Genomic DNA, 18,099 nt, shown 5'->3' on the forward strand with positions numbered 1-18,099 from the left:
ACATTTCCACCAACCCGTCTCCAATTTTCATGCTAAAAATGTCTGTGAAGATAGGCAAACCTGGAATATGTTCAGCGCACAAAGCATTTAGTTGTTCTATTTATGCAAAAATATTTGTATTTTATAGAACTTGTGGAATTACCAAGTCCTGATTGTTGTCTTCTCCTAAACCAATTTTTTTTTTTTTTTTAACCTTTGGCTTAGATAATGTAACTGCCTAAATAAACAAGCTACTATATAATGTGTACTTTAAGAGTTTTTATACCTATTTCTCTTATAAGCAGCAAAGAAAATTAAACACACATGAATATAATTGTTACCATCCATTTTATAAATCTTTTAAACAGAAGCAACAGTAACAGATTGCTACAAACAGCTGCTTGAGGAGCTGCTTTCTGCAGGTAAATCTAGATCTTGTAGGCAGACATATGTTCCATTTAGGCATTTTAGGTTCTTGCAAGGGTGCACTATAGTCGCTTGGCACAGGTTTTGGTTCAAGGGAGATCTAGAGCATCAAAAGAGCCAACCATATTCTAAGCTGCCAGCCATAATCCTGGGCTGCATCAAAAGAAGCATGACCAGCAGGTAGAGAGAGGTGATTTTTTGCCTTCTAAAAACTGTACTGACTTACTATTATTTTTAAACATGCAAAAGGCTAATCACTGTGAATTCATTCAGTATTGTTTGACAATGTGTGTCGCTATTAATAATTTCATTATATCTTGGCAAGGAAAGTGTTCTTATGAGAGGTCCCCAAGGGACACTTAAGCTGGTGATGGTGTGTACTTACTGGAGAAAGACTATCAAAGTCAATTGGAATTCTTGATGAAATCCTTATCAGTATGAAAAATGATGGATATGGAATCCATCCTCAAATTTGGGAGATTTCAGTAGTATTTAAAAATATCATTTTAATTCAGATTTCCCATCATTCCTGTATTCCCTAAAATTAATTACCCCTCTGATTTGAGTGTTCCATACAACAGAAGGATAATTACCTTTTTTTTTTTTACATAAGCTCACTGCTGGAAGAAGCACGTCTTAGATTTTATTTCTCAGGAATACAGGGACGAAAAAGCAATTGGTCATGAAGACAATGTTCCTATTTCTGAATTCAGCTTGCTGTTTTCTGCATTGGTTTTACTGTTCTGAGTTCAGCCACATGCTGGTTGAGCAAAGTTCCAAATCAGCAAATGTTATATACATAAAAATAAGACTCCCCCCCCCCCCCCCCCCGGTTAATTTAATGGCATAGAGCTATAGTAAAGTATGACATGAACAAAGCAATCCCTACCTGTACCACTTCCACAAAGATGAGAAGCGGAGAAGGCATAGCTTATCAAAGGGGGACAGTACTTCAGGTGTGTTATTTACAGCAGAGTAAGGTACCAAATAGGTAAAGCAGATGATAGCAGATGACGTGTCTGTAAATGTAGGCATGAGTGCAGAAATATTTTATGTACAGAGTTAAACACACACATATACATTTATGCATTATATATAAAGTGAGTGACTATAATGGCTGCTCAAAACATCTTCTCTGGAAACCTGCTTGGAGGGGAATAAGAGCATCTTTCTAACCATTTAATGGAATCATGGAATCACAGAATAGTTAGGGTTTGAAAGGACCTTAAGATCATCTACTTCCACCCCCCCTGCCATGGGCAGGGACACCTCCCAGTAAACCATGTCACCCAAGACTCTGTTCAATCCAGCCTTGAACACTGTCAGGGATGGAGCATTCACAACTTCCTTGGGCAACCCATTCCAGCGCCTCACCACCCTCACAGTAAAGAACTATTTCCTTATATCTAACCTAAACTTTCCCTGTTTAAGTTTTAACCCATTACCCCATTACCCCCTGTTCTATTACTACAGTCCCTGATGAAGAGAATCTGATTTGGTTTGTTGGTTTCCTGAAGAATTTCAGAGGAGAAGGTGGGTGGGGTGTGGAGTAATTCATGATTGATTGAAGGTGTAATACCAACACTCATATGAAAGCTGTTAATTTCCTAGTGCAGTTTTGTTCTTAGGTTCTGTCTTGAGTGTATTTAACCTGCACATTTTTGCTATAGCATAAATTGTATTTAATTGCCACAGGGAAGGAGGATAAGAGGGGCAAGTGGAAGATGAATATGTTAGGTGGAGCTTTCCAGCTCCTGATAACTTCATTGTTATTTTTGAGCACTGGACATACTGCTATTCTTTTCTGTTGCATTCATATAGTACACTTCAGTTCTTGTGACTAGGGCATTTTTACATTATACATTTTCAGCTTATTCGCTGCAAGACAGTGGAAGTTTTGTGGCTGTTAAAATGCCATGTCTATTACACAAATGACTGATTTTAGAGGATTGGATTTGTATTACTAGACCCAGCTGAAGATCTGCAGTAGGGATAGATAGGGCTTGTTGGTGTAACAGGAGAACAGGACTGTGGCTGGACAGCAGAGCAAAACGCTTAGTTGCACGTAAGCATATGCACATAAGCATATTCTTAAGACTGCATGCACTTTTTCTGCTGTCTTGTTAAGCTTTCAGTCTAATAGAAGTCCAGGAGTTCTGTAGGGGAACTTAAGCACAAATGTACGAAAAGCCAGAGAGTAATTTTGACTGACTGAGGCCAGAAGTGTATTTCAGTGAGGCACTATGGCATGGTTTCTCTTTGTATATACATATACATTTCTTTGGTCCATATGCAATATATTTTGTTATAAAAGTATAAGGCAAAGTTGAGGCAAGTCCCGCTCCATCTAAAACCAGCGCATATGTTTCTATGGGATTTCAGTGGGCTGAGGTTTTCAAAGACAGATTCGATAAACTAAATACATAGCAAAGACTTTTCATATTTGAATCTTAGCAGTATACTTATGGTGAAAACATGTAGTAGATACATTATTGAACCCGCTAGAAGTGAAGCTATTTTTGACGAGTACGTTTAAGTATGGCACATATGCAAAGTATTTCTGTGGCTTCTCCCAAAAGAGAAGCCAGTAATTTATAGGGATAAACAAATGTCCAGCCCCCCACTAGATGGTGGCAAGGAGCATAGTTAGGTAAAATTTTATTTACAGCAATGTATGTATTACCAGTTTAGCTGCAGAATCAGATTAATCTGCCACCAGATTCTCCCCCATTGGTAGACATTAGAGCTAATCCTGCTGAATAACAGGAAAGTCTTTGTAGCAGTGGTCTAGCATAATAGAGTTGTCCAGTTAGCCATGCCATAGAGAAGCAAGAAAGCGGAATAGTTGGTGTGTGTGTGGATGCTAAACAGTACAAACAGTGCTACAGTTGAGATACCCCAGCAACAAAAATATTTCCCAGTGGTAGCTGTGTTATAGAGCTCCAAAAGTGCGCTGATACCTTCAGAAAAACAGAACACACATGACAGCAAATATATCTTGTTCTTAAGACAGAAGAGTGATAGCAGTTAGTTAGTACGCCAAAAGAAAAGCTATGTGACAGCTGGAGTGCCTACCTCTGTCTTCCCTCTCACTGACCTGTGCTGCATTTCATTAGTTTGTTTTAGTAGTGGCAGGTGAGGCCCTCACAGATACACAGTGACAGCTGTCAGCAGTGAATCTGAGCTAACTCTTTGCTAGAAGGCATTATGAATAGCATATCCGGAGCACCAGGTTCCTCATTTGTTTCTTGCCATAGGGTTAGTGTTATTAAGGGAAGCAGTAAGTAGGAAACAGTCTGTAGCTGACTTCTGAAAAGGTAATGCTAAACACAGAAGGCACTTTTACCTTCTGCATGCCCTGTTATAACAAGAAGACAGCTACCACAAAAGATTTCTGGTTTTACATATGTGGTATACAATGTATCTGCTGCAAAGGGCTAGTTCGCATTCATCACTGATGGATTTGATTGCCTTTTGGAGAACACAGCTACAGAAGTGCTGAGGGATCAGCAGAATTTAACAGCAGAATTTTGCTTGCACTTACAAATAGAACAGGCTCCCCTTCATCAATATGGTATGTGGATCATAAACAACACAACATACAAAAGCTACCCAAGAGGCAAGGTGTCTGCTACTGCATTTGGTGAGGGGTGGCAGCTACAGCCACTGATAGAAGCTCAATATAAGCAAAATCAATGTCGCATTGTTTAAGGGAAAGGATGTGCATTGGTGAAGGTTTTTTTCCTGTAGTCTACAGGAAGAACAAAACACATAGTAAATGAATACAAGGAAATATATTGTACATTTACAAAAAGTACTTTGTCTTAACCCTAAACACGATTTTTCTAAGGGTTCCCAAATTTTGATTCAATAGAAATAACCACAGTAAACTTTTAGATTTCTCTATAGACATCAGTCCAAGAAATGTGAAAAGTAAGCTGTCTGAGAGTGACACTTTCTCACTATCAAATGATTGACAAAGTAAATGAGTTTAATCATGAAAGAAAGGGGAGCAAATTGAAGAGAGGAAGAACGGTGAGAGAACATGTAACAAGGAGGATAGGAGTCATCCGATTCCACTTTAGATATCTACAATGCAGTCTGAGTCTTCATCTCTCCAGTGACTGACTAATAGAAAAGCTGGATACTACCCTCCTACCATCCACACAACATATTTTGACACAAATGGAGGTGTGATTTCACCACTCAGCTCATTATAGGATGCTGTGTAGAGCACTGTCTTCTTCAATCCCATGTTGCAAACCACATCTTTAATCTGTATGATAGCTCGTTCCCCTTATCATTGTGCATTCTGACCCTTTCACTAGTGTAGAAACTCTGTATTTACCCTAGCATTACACTATGTCTCTTTTTACTAGAAAACTGTTCCAACTTTACACAATAACTGCCATGTAAACCTTGCTACACATAAGATGCTGAGTTCCCCTATCTTCTGTTTCAGGCCTTACAGCAACGTGCTTATATAGAAACAACCAAACCTGATTTGTAAAAAAAACTTATTTTTCTTCGTAGAGTTTTTAGACCACCAGTGATACACAGAGCAAGCAAATAAAAGGCTTTATAGACTGTCTGTCTGGAACATGTTGTGTTCAAAGCTCTTGTAATGTTTTCCCTAGCACATAATTCACATCAGTAAAGACTGACATCTGCAGTCACCCATAATTAGGTCAAATAAAAACATCTATGGGATGATGAAGATTGAATTAGGAAAGTCTCTGCTTCAATCACAATGTCTGGTTAAAGTCACAAGGGCTATAACTAGTTCTCAGTTCCACTCGGCATTAACAGCAATCCAGAAAATGTTGTCCAGGCCCTTTATCATACTGTAAATTAAAGAGAATGCTCCCCCCACCTCCAAAAAAACAAAACAACCCCAAAAACAGCAAAAAAAATCCAAAACAAATTGAAAAAGAACAGAAGAGAAAAGGACAAGTGTTTGCTTGCTCTTACAGAAGAGAAAAGGACAAGTGTTTGCTTTCTCTTACCAGCAATTGAAATGCTATTTTGACAGTGTAGCCCACTGGGGTGAGTGAATAAGGGCCATGTTGGACTTTCAACCAGGCTGTGTCATCTGTATGAGCCCTCAAATACATTTCTGTTACTGATTCTCAAGTATATAGTGGGGTGCTAAGCAAATCACACTGCTAAATATTCTTAAAGTTACAGAAGAGACTAAGCTGTAAGTTTGCTATTGCCCTCCTTTAAGTTTAGGTCTGATTTAGATCTAAATCACTGGGTCACAATCATTTATTCCTACACAACTCCTAAAAAGGCAAGGAATTTTCTCTCTGCAGTGGGAACGCTGCCAAGGAGTACCATTTCCAGCAGCCATTCATTTCCAGACCGCAACCAGGTATGTCTACATGATGTGTTGAGGGCAAACCGTCAAAACTAAATCTGAGAGTCATTCAGATCAGTCTGTCAGTGTAAACTCAGTGGAAGATACCCTGCAGATCATTCAGAAGCCTACATTTGCTCTCATATTTGCTTGATCAGCATACCTGGGGACACATGGACAAGGGCACCAGGAAGCTATTGTGTATACAGTAAATGAGTGGGAGGCAGAATATACCATGCTCTCCAGTATTGATCTTACACAGCATATAGACAAAACTGTCTTGTTTAAGCACCACAAAAACTCTTTGTTTGACAGGTAGTTGCCTGGTATTCCTTTCATACCTGTTCTCAAGCTTCAGAGAGTTTTCTGGTTACTGACAGGCTATGTAGAGTGAGTACCTCTTTTCATATGCCTTACTTTTGGCAAAGAGTGCACCCCTTTAGGAAGTTCCTGCATAAAAATGTTATCCCGATTGTCTCAGAACTTACAACTTCTCAAGACAAGCAATGTCACTCTGGAAATGATGGTACCTTTCAAGAACTGCAAAATCTTGCAGTGCATGAAGTATCCTCTTCATTCCTTTTCCTCTCTGCTGGAACCGCTCCTGAAGATGTTGAGTAGAGTTTTGAATGGAATTTACATCACTCCTTCTGAGATGACCATCAGACAATAGAGTGTGTTAAATTTACATCATCTGAAGTAGTGTTCATGTAACTGAACACACAAACTCTTTATCTACATCTGAGCTACTCTTTCTGGGCTCCTTTATAGTCAACAGGAAGTAGAATAGCCATCTCTAGATCCCAAGACATTTCGGAGATTTGCATTAATAGAAGCTGAATCCTAATATAATAAAGTCTGTCTCCTTTGATACTAGAAAGTATGTGTCAGTTCTAAAGCATGAGATCCTCCCAAAGAAAGTTGCAGGAGCCAGCCCCTGACAAAAGCTTCTCAGTATAAAAAATATTTTATTTTTTTTACTTAAAATATTAAATACATGATACAATGAGCATATAAAGAATGATGCAATATGGTAATACATTAAAAATTCATATTTTCAGTAATATGTAACTCATTAGCAATAATTATGACAATAGTAACTAAGGGAGGAAAAACAAATTAAAAGGAGAGAATAAAAGTCTGAATTAAAAATGTACATTTACCCAACGTATCATTATTAGGTAGTTAACATATTGTGGATGAATCTTACCTAATTTGCCTAAGTTTTGCTGTGTATTAACTCCAGCCAGCAACTAAACCCCACACAGCTGCTTGCTCACTGCTCCCCTGATGGGATGTGAGTGGGAATAAGGAAAGTGTAAAAACTCGTAGGTTGAGATAAAGACAATTTAATAGAGAAAGCAAAAGCCATGTGCCCAAGCAAAGCAAAACAAGCAATTCATTCACCACTTCTCATGGTCAGGCAGGTGTTCAGCCATCTCCAGGACAGCAGGGCTACGTCACTGATAAGTGGTTACTAGGGAAGACAAATATCATGCCACTTTTTGATTCCCCCAGCTCTATATGCTGACCACGACACCATATGGTATGGAATATCCCTTTGGTCAGTTGATGTCAGCTGTCCTGCCTCTGTCCCCCTCCCAGCTTCTTGTGCACCCCCAGTCTGCTCGCTGGTGGGGTGGGGTGAGAGGCAGAAAAGGCCTCGAGTCTGTGCAAGCACTGCTCAGCAACAGCTAAACATCCCTGTGCTTGCAACACCATTTCCAGCACAAATCCAAAACACAGCCCCATGCCAGCTACTGTGAAGAAAATCAACTCTATACAAGCCAAAACCATCATGGTTTAAAGATAAAAACTTCAAAGATGATGTTGGGAGAGTCTGCAGATGGAAATGGTGTCATGAGCACTGATTCAGTAGTGAAGAAGTACTGCTGCAAAGCATAATTCTTCTTTTATTAATTAAACTCTCATATAAAATCAGCTCTCTATATATTTATATAGTAAGATATTATTAATACTAAATTATATTAGTCTATGTGAGGTAGATGAGTGAATCCACTGGTAATACAAAACTGTCTCACTCACATGAGCTAAATGTTAAAAAGTCCATTTGTAAATGAGCTGGTTTCTGTTTTTGCCCATAGGAAGCTCTGACACATTTCTGGAGTGTGAATGTTCTCACCCATGTTTTCTGGTCATCCAATTTCCTGTATAAAAATTTTATCCCTGTAGTATAAAAGAGCTACTTACATTATTAACCTAGAGTATTTAATAAACCAAGGTCCAACATATCAATTAATATTTATTGGTGGATCTACAGAAGTCTCCAGATGCCACACCTCATATCTGCTCTCCCTTTCTGTAATGCTTCTGAATCCAACCACAGAGGAAAAGCCTTGAGGGCTGTTGAGGTGTTTGAATGGGGAAAGAAATACAAAAGAATGCCATACATATCAAAATCTGCGGTTCAGTCTCTGATTTTAACATCAGTTATATACATGATCTTGAACATTATTTATTTTTCATCTCAGGTCTGAACCCCTGTGGATAATTTCAACTACCTTATTCTTGTACTCCAGCACTGGCCCAAAATACATTTGCTTCAGCAGGGGCTTTTCAGCTGACTTTCAAACAAGCTTCAGATCAGGTCCTTAGTAAATATGGGTCAAATACAGGGGAAAACATTTTTCTAGGACATTCTCTGTCTGTATTCTCCATTTACCATTACATTTTGTAATGATAGCCTTTTCAGCTTTTCTCTCAGAAATTGCTTCAGATCAGCTGAAAGACCTTTTTCTCTTGTTAATAAGAACACATTTAAAATATCTCTTACAGTCTGGCCTGCTGTTACCAGCTGCAAAATATGCTATTACATTATGCATGATTCTTGACTGTTCAGAGTATGAAAAAAACCCACCCTACTAGAGTCTATCAATGATTTTAATGTTATGCTAAATGTTTGCATTTTATCATTTCTGATAAATATGGCAATTGAGTGATATTTACACATTCATAATACATGTTGTTAATAAGGATACCTATTTGGTATTAATAAAGTCAAACAGAAATTAATTTACTAAGCATCAGGGAGATAATTTTCTAGTACATCTGTTTGCAAAGAGGCTTGACATTAAAGAGGAGTCAGGTAGTGGAGATTGCTTATGGCTTTGGGGTCGTGTGTTACTGGGTAATTTTACATTCTCTCCCTTTCATGTTTACAGATTTTGATAACTGTTGTGATTCATTGAACATAAAATGTATACTTAACTGCATTTATTACCATTACTAGTTATTTGAATTTTGATTCTAAAGACACACAGCTGAGGAGTTATATATGAACAGCATATCCTTTTGAAACACATTTAATAATGAATCTCTTGTGGCCTTTGTATGGCTTAACTTTTAGAATATCCAGCACTTTACTGGAAAATGTATAATAGAAGTGTAAAGACAAGAAGATCAATATTATATAGTATATAATTTTGTACAAACAGATAATAATAAATGAAAATTAATAAAGCACAGATCAGAATGAACACACAGAAAATGGAAATAACTAGTTTGCAGATAGAAGCAAAACACACGAAGTTAATTTACTTAGGGTGAAAGTACTGAGTAACAACAGACTTACAAGTGTAACATAACAGTATGCAAGATAAAATTCTGATGTAAAGAATAATTTATGACATGGAGGTAAACAAAAATGGTATAAAATGCAATAAGAAACTTTATGCTGGAATAATTGAATTAATGTTTTGGATAACAGATTTTGTAAAGCAGAGATATATGAAAAATATAATTCTTTTAGTAACAACAGGATCATCTGACTAAATGCACTTGTCTGCTCTGGAGACATCGATTTCTAAACCAGTCACTCCCTACTACTTTTCTGCCAATACTAAAAAAATTGTTCCTTTAGGGCATGATTCATCTCATCCTAAAGTAAATGCCTAAAATAAGCCAGATTAATCATACCTACAAGTTCTTATTTCTTTCCATTGATTAGACAGGGGTGACTAGCTCACCTGTAGATGACCACCCTAAAAACACCTGAAGTTACATGGGAGTAATCCCATTGAGACAGACTAATTTATGAGTAAAGTATCTGAAACGATGCTTGTAGGAAAGTGAGAGGTTAAGAACTTTAAGATAGTTAAGGAGCTGTTTAAAGTGAAGACAAAAACGGGCAGCATTGAAAAAAAGGATGTAATGGGTTGAAACAAACTACCAGAAGCATTTTTCATGAATCAGCCTTGGAGTAGATCTTAGATTTTCTTTAATGATTTTGGCATGAAAAATAGGATTGAGCTAATGATATCTGATATGGTAGTGGGTCACACTGCTGGTACAGAATACAGCTAGGATGTCATGCAGGAAAAATAGAACAGTGGGAATTAGATGAAATTTAATACAGAAACGTACAAATATTGCAGCAAAGGAAAAATCTGAAAATATTGTGTATGTGCCTAAAGTGTATTTTGAAAGAACAAAGTGTCTAATTTTAATAGAAAATTGAGAAAGAAATCTGCTCAATCATCTGTGTGCCTAAAAAGCAATAGATCCTCCAGTTTGCTATTGAAAATGAATTATGTGCCTAAACTTCTGCATAGTTAAGAGTACTGCTACTGTGGCTGAACTGAACATTTTGGAACTTAGTTCCTGCTTGTGCTTCTTTGGTAGTTATAGGTCCCAGAAGACTCCAGTCTTTCTAAGCATTTTGTAGTTATACGTAACAAATTAACAGTCAGTATTGCCATATTTCAAAATCATCAGACAGAATAGACAGCAGAATAGACATCCTCTTTTCTGGTCAATGACATAGTTGCTTGCATGCCTGAGAGGTATGCAGCCCAGCCAATGCGGAACTTAACCATCTGGTTATGAGAGAGGCACTCTTCATTCTTCAGGGTCAACAAAAAATGTAGGAGTCAGTGAGGCCAAAAGAGTGTGCTAGGAGTCTCTTGCATGCCAGCACTGCTGTTTTTGTTTTTTTTTCTGCCAAGGAAACAGAGGACCTAGATATGGCGTTAGGTTTTCTTGCCCTTTTTTAACGATGATTGCTTCACTAATGGAAGTGCTGACAGGAGCCCAGATGACTGTGATTCCACTTCAGTGGTGTTGCTGCTTGGTTACTCCCTGTTACATGCTTCACCAGTGGCCCACCCGTACTAAGAGATGAAGGGTGAAAGTTCCCTTCTGCCAATAGGCAATTACAAACCTGAACCCTGTCTGACCTGGCAAAAATGAGACTCAAGGTCCTATTGATCTGGTAAATGTTCTAACAATTAATCTGTTCCCGAAGTCAGACAAATTGTTTCATGGCCATCTTTTCAACCTGAAAAGACGATGGCAATGAGAGTCATCTGTTGAAATATTGCCCAGAGAGGCTGTAGATGCCCTATCCCTGGAAACATTCAAGGTCGGGTTGGATGGAACTTTGAGCAACCTCATCTAGTTGAAGATGTCCCTGCTTATTGGAGGGCGGTTAGACTAGACGACCTTTAAAGGTCCCTTCCAACACAAACTGTTCTATGATTCTATGAAAACAAAAGTCTATTTCTGAATACTTGTCTAGAAACTATCTATAGGAATGCCTAGAAGGTGATTTGTGAGTTGTTTCATAGAATCATAGAATATTCAGAGTTGGAAAGGACCTTAAGATCATCTAGTTTCAACCCTCCTGCCATGGGTAGGGAAACCTCACACTAAACCATGCCACCCAAGGCTCTGTCCAACCTGGCCTTGAACACCGCCAGGGATGGAGCATTCACAACTTCCCTGTGCAACCCATTCCAATGCCTCACCACCCTTACAGGAAAGAACTTCCTTATATCCAATCTAACTTCCCCTGTTTAAGTTTTGACCCGTTACCCCTTGTCCTATCACTACAGTCCCTAATGAAGAGACCCTCCCCAGCATCTTTATAGGACCCCTTCAGATACTGGAAGGCTGCTATGAGGTCTCCATGCAGCCTTCTCTTCTCCAGGCTGAACAGCCCCAACTTTCTCAGCCTGTCTTCATACGGGAGGTGCTCCAGTCCCCTGATCATCTTTGTGGCCCTTCTCTGGACTTGTTCAAACAGTTCCATGTCCTTTTTATGTTGAGGACATCAGAACTGTAGCTGTGCCTGGGATTGCTCCGACCCAGGTGTAGGACCTTGCACTTGGCATGGTTAAACCTCATGAGGTTGGCATCAGCCCACCTCACAAGCGTGTCAAGGTCCCTCTGGATGGCATTCCTTCCCTCCAGCATATCAACCGAACCACACAGCTTGGTGTCATCAGCAAACTTGGTGAGGGCGCACTCAATGCCACTGTCCATGTTAGTGACAAGGGTGTTGAACAAGACCGGTCCCAGCACCGATCCCTGAGGGACACCACTCGTTACTGGTCTCCAGCTGGACATTAAGCCATTGACCACAACTCTTCGTGTGCAGCCATGCAGCCAGGTCTTTATCCACTGAGTGGTCCATCCATCAAATTGATGTCTCTCCAATTTAGAGACAAGGATGTTGTGTGGGACAGTGTCGAATGCTTTGCACAAGTCCAGGTAGATGACATCAACTGCTCTACCCCTGTCCATCAGTTCTGTAGCCCCATCATAGAAGGCCACCAAATTGGTCAGGCAGGATTTCCCCTTAGTGAAGCCATGCTCGCTGTCACCAAGCACCTTGTTTTTCATGTGCCTTAGCATGCCTTCCAGGAGAATCTGCTCCAAGATTTTGCCAGGCACAGAGGTGAGACTGACTGGTCTGTAATTCCCCGGGTCATCCATTTTCCCCTTCTTGAAAATGAGGGCTATATTTCCCTTTTTCCAGTCATCGGGAACTTCACCTGACTGCCATGATTTTTCAAATATGATGGCCAGCGGCTTCGCAACTTCATTCGCCAGCTCCTTCAGGACCTGCAGATGGATTTCATCAGGACCCATGGACTTGTGCACATTCAGGTTCATAAGATGGTCTCAAACCAGATCCTCTCCTACCGTGGGCCTAAGGTCTTCATTTTCACAGTCCCTGCATCTGCCCTCCAAGACTTGGGTGGTTTGGTCAGGGCATTTGCCAGTGAAGATCGAGGCAAAGAAGTCATTCAGAACCTCAGCCTTCTCCAAATCCTGTGTAGCCAGTTCTCCCGATAGCTTCCAGAGAGGGCCCACGTTGTCCCTAGTCTGTCTTTTATTTGCAATGTACCTATAGAATCCCTTCCTGTTATCTTTCACATCCCTAGCCAAGTATTATTCTATCATTCATCTCAATGCCTACATAGTTTTGATACCTAAAAGAGACAAATTAATCCTTCTGGTAGTGTTTATTTCTCTCAGTAAAAATAGAATCTAGCTTTCTTGTCAAGGGGCAGATTTTATATGTAAGACACCACGGGGCTTCATGTGTGTAATTTAGGTACTTCAATGCAAAAGATGTTTTTCGTCTCTGAATCCATATCATATCTGATCATATGCCTGCATTAAAAACCTAAGTTCTGCAAAATTCTCCATTCTTCTCACTTGGTACTGCTCGTGGTACAATTTAGGTATTACTCCACTCCGTGGACTGGCTGTTGCAAAGCTCATATAACCCGTATGCTTTTTCTATAGACTGCAGACACCTGACTCATCATATAAGAGCTCATTCTTAAATTTTATGGATAATTTCTACATGATAGAGTGTTGACTATCACACTGCTTAAGACAAATGAGCTATCAGGATGTTCCAGCACTTTTGAAATGCAGGGATCTAGTGACTAGAAATTCAGTCCTGGTGAGAGTTCAGCCAACAGCAAATGGGTGAATGCTCTGTACTACTCCAGCTTGGCATCCTACTCTGTGCATGGCATAGAGGAAAAAGTGCAGACATCTGAATTTCATTTCTTTTGTAGAACTCTCATTCCTGCTTCTCAGAAGAGATGAATCCTACTTTAGTTTGCAAATTGTTAACATAAAGTGTCAGCTTCAAAAGATGAACTAGAGTTCTGTGCCCTAAAAGTTAATTGGGAGGAAGCTAACCTCTTCTTTTTCCACATCAGGGTCTGTTTTCTTAAGCAGAACATTTTAGTGCCCTATTCTTTGTCATAATCTTTTCAGCATCAGAACTCATTTTTTCAGTCACCTGCAGGCAGTAGAGGCAATGATTTGGTTGTATAATGATTTATGAATGTGAACAAAGAATGACTTGTTTTGTATGGCTTGTATTTCAGTAAATTCTGTAGACTGAATGTAACCCAAGAAGTGAACATACAAAAAATGATTGCTCTGGTGTTTAAAACAAAACAAAACAAAATAATCCTTCAGCAAATATAAAAGCTAGTGGAACAAAACCAGCACAGGGAGGATGATAATTTATGTGCCTTTCTGACTGATGATTCATACTCATCCCTGCTGGGTATGTATTTTGGAGAAGAATTTAGAATACCTCAAGCTATTTTCCTTCTTTTGCTCACTTCTCATTTGTATCACCAGACGTCCCTACTGTGTGTTTTCATTCTGAGGAGTAGAGGATTCTTTAGCTCTGTGTGAAAGCCTTGGATGGGGGCCAGCTATCACTGCAAGGATGGGAATAGATTATACTTAATGCCATTTTCTTGTTCGTTTTAACTCTACATCTCTCCTGACATTGTTACACCAGAGTTCAGAGAAGCTAGCTGCCTTTTGTGGTATGTTACAATAGAAGTCCAGTTAAATTTCTCCACTGTCATTTGCCATTTTCTTTCCTTCTCACAACTCATCAGTTTTTCAGCAAGGCTTAGGTATAAATTTTAATGTACTTAGTTACACCTATCAGGCCTGTTCCAATGCCAGCTATGCTCATGAATTCTGAAAATTTGGACTCTCTCCAGGAGAATGGACTGAAGTATCGAAGAAGGTCAGTGAAACATCATTTTTCTTTTTACACCAGCACACCGACCACAACTGCTCTGCTCTCACCTTTTCTGTGGTAGCTGCTCTTCACTGCCCTAAGGTGTAGACCTCAAGCTGATAGAGGGAGCTGAACTTTCGGAAGAAGGTGAAGACACAAGCTGCCTGCTGTGATCATCAGTTGCAGGGAGGCTATGTTGTTCCTGGCTGTGGGCAGCAGATGTTAATGAAGTATCTGCCAAAACAGTGTTTGGGGAAATAATACATGTGTTACTTGGCACCAGAGTATTAGGGAAGCTGATAGGTTGCCCACTTCTTTACTCAACACAGTGGCATACAACGAGGTGGAAGATGATACTCTGCAGTCCCAAAGTCCAGAAGAGAATAAAGACCTAGGACTGATTTCCCAGACTTGTCAACTGTGCATCCTATGCAAAAGCTGAATGAAAATTACTACAAGCTAGTGCAGTGCATGTATAATGCACTGAAAAAAACTTAAAGTGTTAGAGTATATGTAAGAATTACCATCTGTCCTCCGGTAGAGTGCCCTTTTTCCCCTTCCCTAGGTTGACTGAATAGCTTTGTACTCTCAAGAACACTTGACAATCACAACTGTGTTTTATCCAGGTATCTAGGAAATTGCTCTGCCTTTGTTCTTTTATTCACATATGGCATATCAGAATAGAAAGTTGTAACTTGTTTAATATCTTCTTCTATCAAAATGCTTTTAAAGTGTGCTTGGAACTGAAAGGTTCCATTTAACTTCACCTTTTTAACACAACTATTAAACCTAAAACCGGAATAAAAACAAATTGGTTGGGTTGTAATATTTGAAGTGCTAATAAAAGCTAGAAAATTCGGAACTAGGATTTAATGCCCAGGGTGAATACCACAGATGTTTCCGAGCTGCACCTAACCTTATGTAACAACTGTGGGGATTTACATTGTCTCCTAAAGGAAAAGAACCTTTTCAGTAAAAGTTGAATAAATAAAATTAAATAAGATCTGAGATCTCCAGTATACTTTTATACCAGAGAAGGTCTTCTGGCTTCAGAGTGACACCAAAGAAAATTCACCATCCATGTTCTTTCTTCTGTCTCAGTACCTTAAACGACTTCATATCCCTCCTTTTAATACAGCCTTGTGAGGGCATTGGACACACTTTTTCACTCAGCAGTCAATTTGGGCTTCAGTCAAAGGATTTTTGTGGCCTTGCCTTTGTAGCATTTGGCCAGTGGTAGTCATTATCGGGACAATGGCATCAAAATACATGTCATCCTAGGGAAGGCCACATGCTTGCTTGAGAAACCACAGCCTTTCTGAAGCTGCCATAAGAGGTTGCTTCTAACATATATATAATTTTTCTTTCAGCTGTGATCACTTCAACCTATATCAGTGCCCCAGCAGTCTCTCAGTAGTGTAAAAATGTCTGAATGCTCTTTTAGTAAGTGTTTTGTGATTCATGCATGGTGGAATGAGAAAAATATGTTAAAAGCAAAGAAACATGCTTTGTTTTCATTTTGAGATGTTGCATCTAAGTAGAGAGAGAGAGTGGGTGCCTGCATCAATTCAGAAGAAAGGTGTAATTTATTTTGCCCAACATAAGCTATGTAAGCTTGTCAGGATGTCTTGTGGACTGGTGGCTCTATGGATGCTGAGGACTTGGAACCTGAGAGGGGCTCCCCATAGGGTTGGCAGGTCAGGGTCTCCCCAGTGGGCACTGTCCCACCACCACAGGCAGGGAGTGGAGCAGGCAGGGCAAGATGTGGCAGAAAGGTTGAGCTGGGAAATCAATCCACAGCTCAGGGTCCAGGTCTGGACTGGTGTGGCCTGGGGCCAGGCAGGGACATGGCTGTGATACAGCAGGGGCTGTAGCTCAGGCAGGCCTTAGTCTCTACTTAAAAGTAGCTGCCTTGGAGAGGGGGTCAGGACTGGATGATACCTTCCTGCAGGAATATCTGACAGCCTCTCCCACATGTCACTGGAGGGAAGGGATGCTTTTCCTGGGGAAATCAGCATGACCAAGTGCCCGTACTATAATGCAAGTGACATGGAAAACAAGCAGGAGGAATCAGAGGACTGTGTGCAGTTGCAGGGCTATGATCTCATTTGGATCGTGCAGACATAGTAGGATAGCTCACATGACTGGATGCAATGAATGCAACAAATGGGTGGATGGAAGCTCTTTAGAAAAGAAAGTCCAGGATAGCAAAGAAAGGGAGATACCCTTTGAAAGGTGAAAGAGCAGCAGGAGTGCATGGAGCTCTGCCTTGGAATGAATGCTGAGCCAGATGGGAGGTTATGGTTCAGGACAAGTAAGCAGAGCAACACAGCTGATGTTGTGGTGGGTGTCTGTTACAGATCAGGAAGAATAAGTAGATGAGGCTTTCCTGAGACAACTAGAATAAGCCTCACATTCACAAGCCTGCATTCTCACTGGGAACATTAAACACCCTGATACTGGAAGAAAGCAGATGTCACTCCTGTGTTCAGGAAAGGCAAGGAAGAAAATCTGTGGATCTGCAGGATGGTTAGCCTCACCTTAATCCCTGGGAAAGTGTTGGAGCAACTGATCCTGGAAAATGTTTCCTAACATATTCAGGACAAGAAGGTGATTTGGAGTAGATGGCATGGATTTATGAAGGGGAAATCATATGTCATAAACCTGATAGCCCTCTATGATGAGTTGACTGGCTCAGTGGATATGGAGAATGTAGTAGATGTTGTTTATCTTGACTTTAGCAAGGCTTTCAAACCTGTTTTCTGTAACACCCTGTCCTGGGTTCAGCAGTAGCAGTCATTTTTCCCCTTCTTGGTAGCTGGTGCAGTGCAGTGTTTTGACTTTCAGCTCGGGAACAGAGCTGATAACAAGCGATGTTTTGGTTTGGCCAAGGACTTTGTGAGCCTCATGCTCTGCCAGGGAGGAGGGGGAGCCAGGAGGAAGCAGAGACAGGACACCTGACCTAAACTGACCAAAGAGGTATTCCATACCACAGCACGTCATGCCCAGGATGTAACTGGGAGTTAGCCGGAAGGGCTGGGGGACTGCAGGGTTGGAGGAGGTATCGGTCGGAGCTTGGTCGGGCTGGGGGGGGCGAGTTATCGGTCGGCTGGTGGTGAGATGATGTATTTCTCTTCCCTTGTTATTTCCTTTATCATTATTATCATTGGTGGTAGCAGTAGTGATCTGTGTTATACTTTAGTTACTAAACTGTTCTTATCTCAACCCGTGGGAGTTGCATTCTTTTCGATTCTCCTCTCCGTCCCTCCGAGAGCAGGGGGAGGGCAAGAAAAGGGGGGGAAGTGAGCGAACGAATTACCTGACTGGGTTTAAACCACGACACACCCTCATAGACAAAATGATGAAATACAGACTAAATAAGTGAACAATAGCATGGCCTGAAACCTGGCTTAAATGCCAATCTCCCAGGGCTGCGATCAGCAGCACAGTGTTTGCCTTGAGGCCAGCAGTGATACTGGGGACAATACTGTTTAAAATCTTCATTAACAGCCTGGATGGTGCA

The sequence above is a fragment of the Pezoporus occidentalis genome, unplaced genomic scaffold (assembly GCF_034315485.1).
Source record: "Pezoporus occidentalis ecotype Australia unplaced genomic scaffold, CSIRO_AGI_Poc_V1 ctg27, whole genome shotgun sequence".
Classification (NCBI taxonomy): domain Eukaryota; kingdom Metazoa; phylum Chordata; class Aves; order Psittaciformes; family Psittacidae; genus Pezoporus; species Pezoporus occidentalis.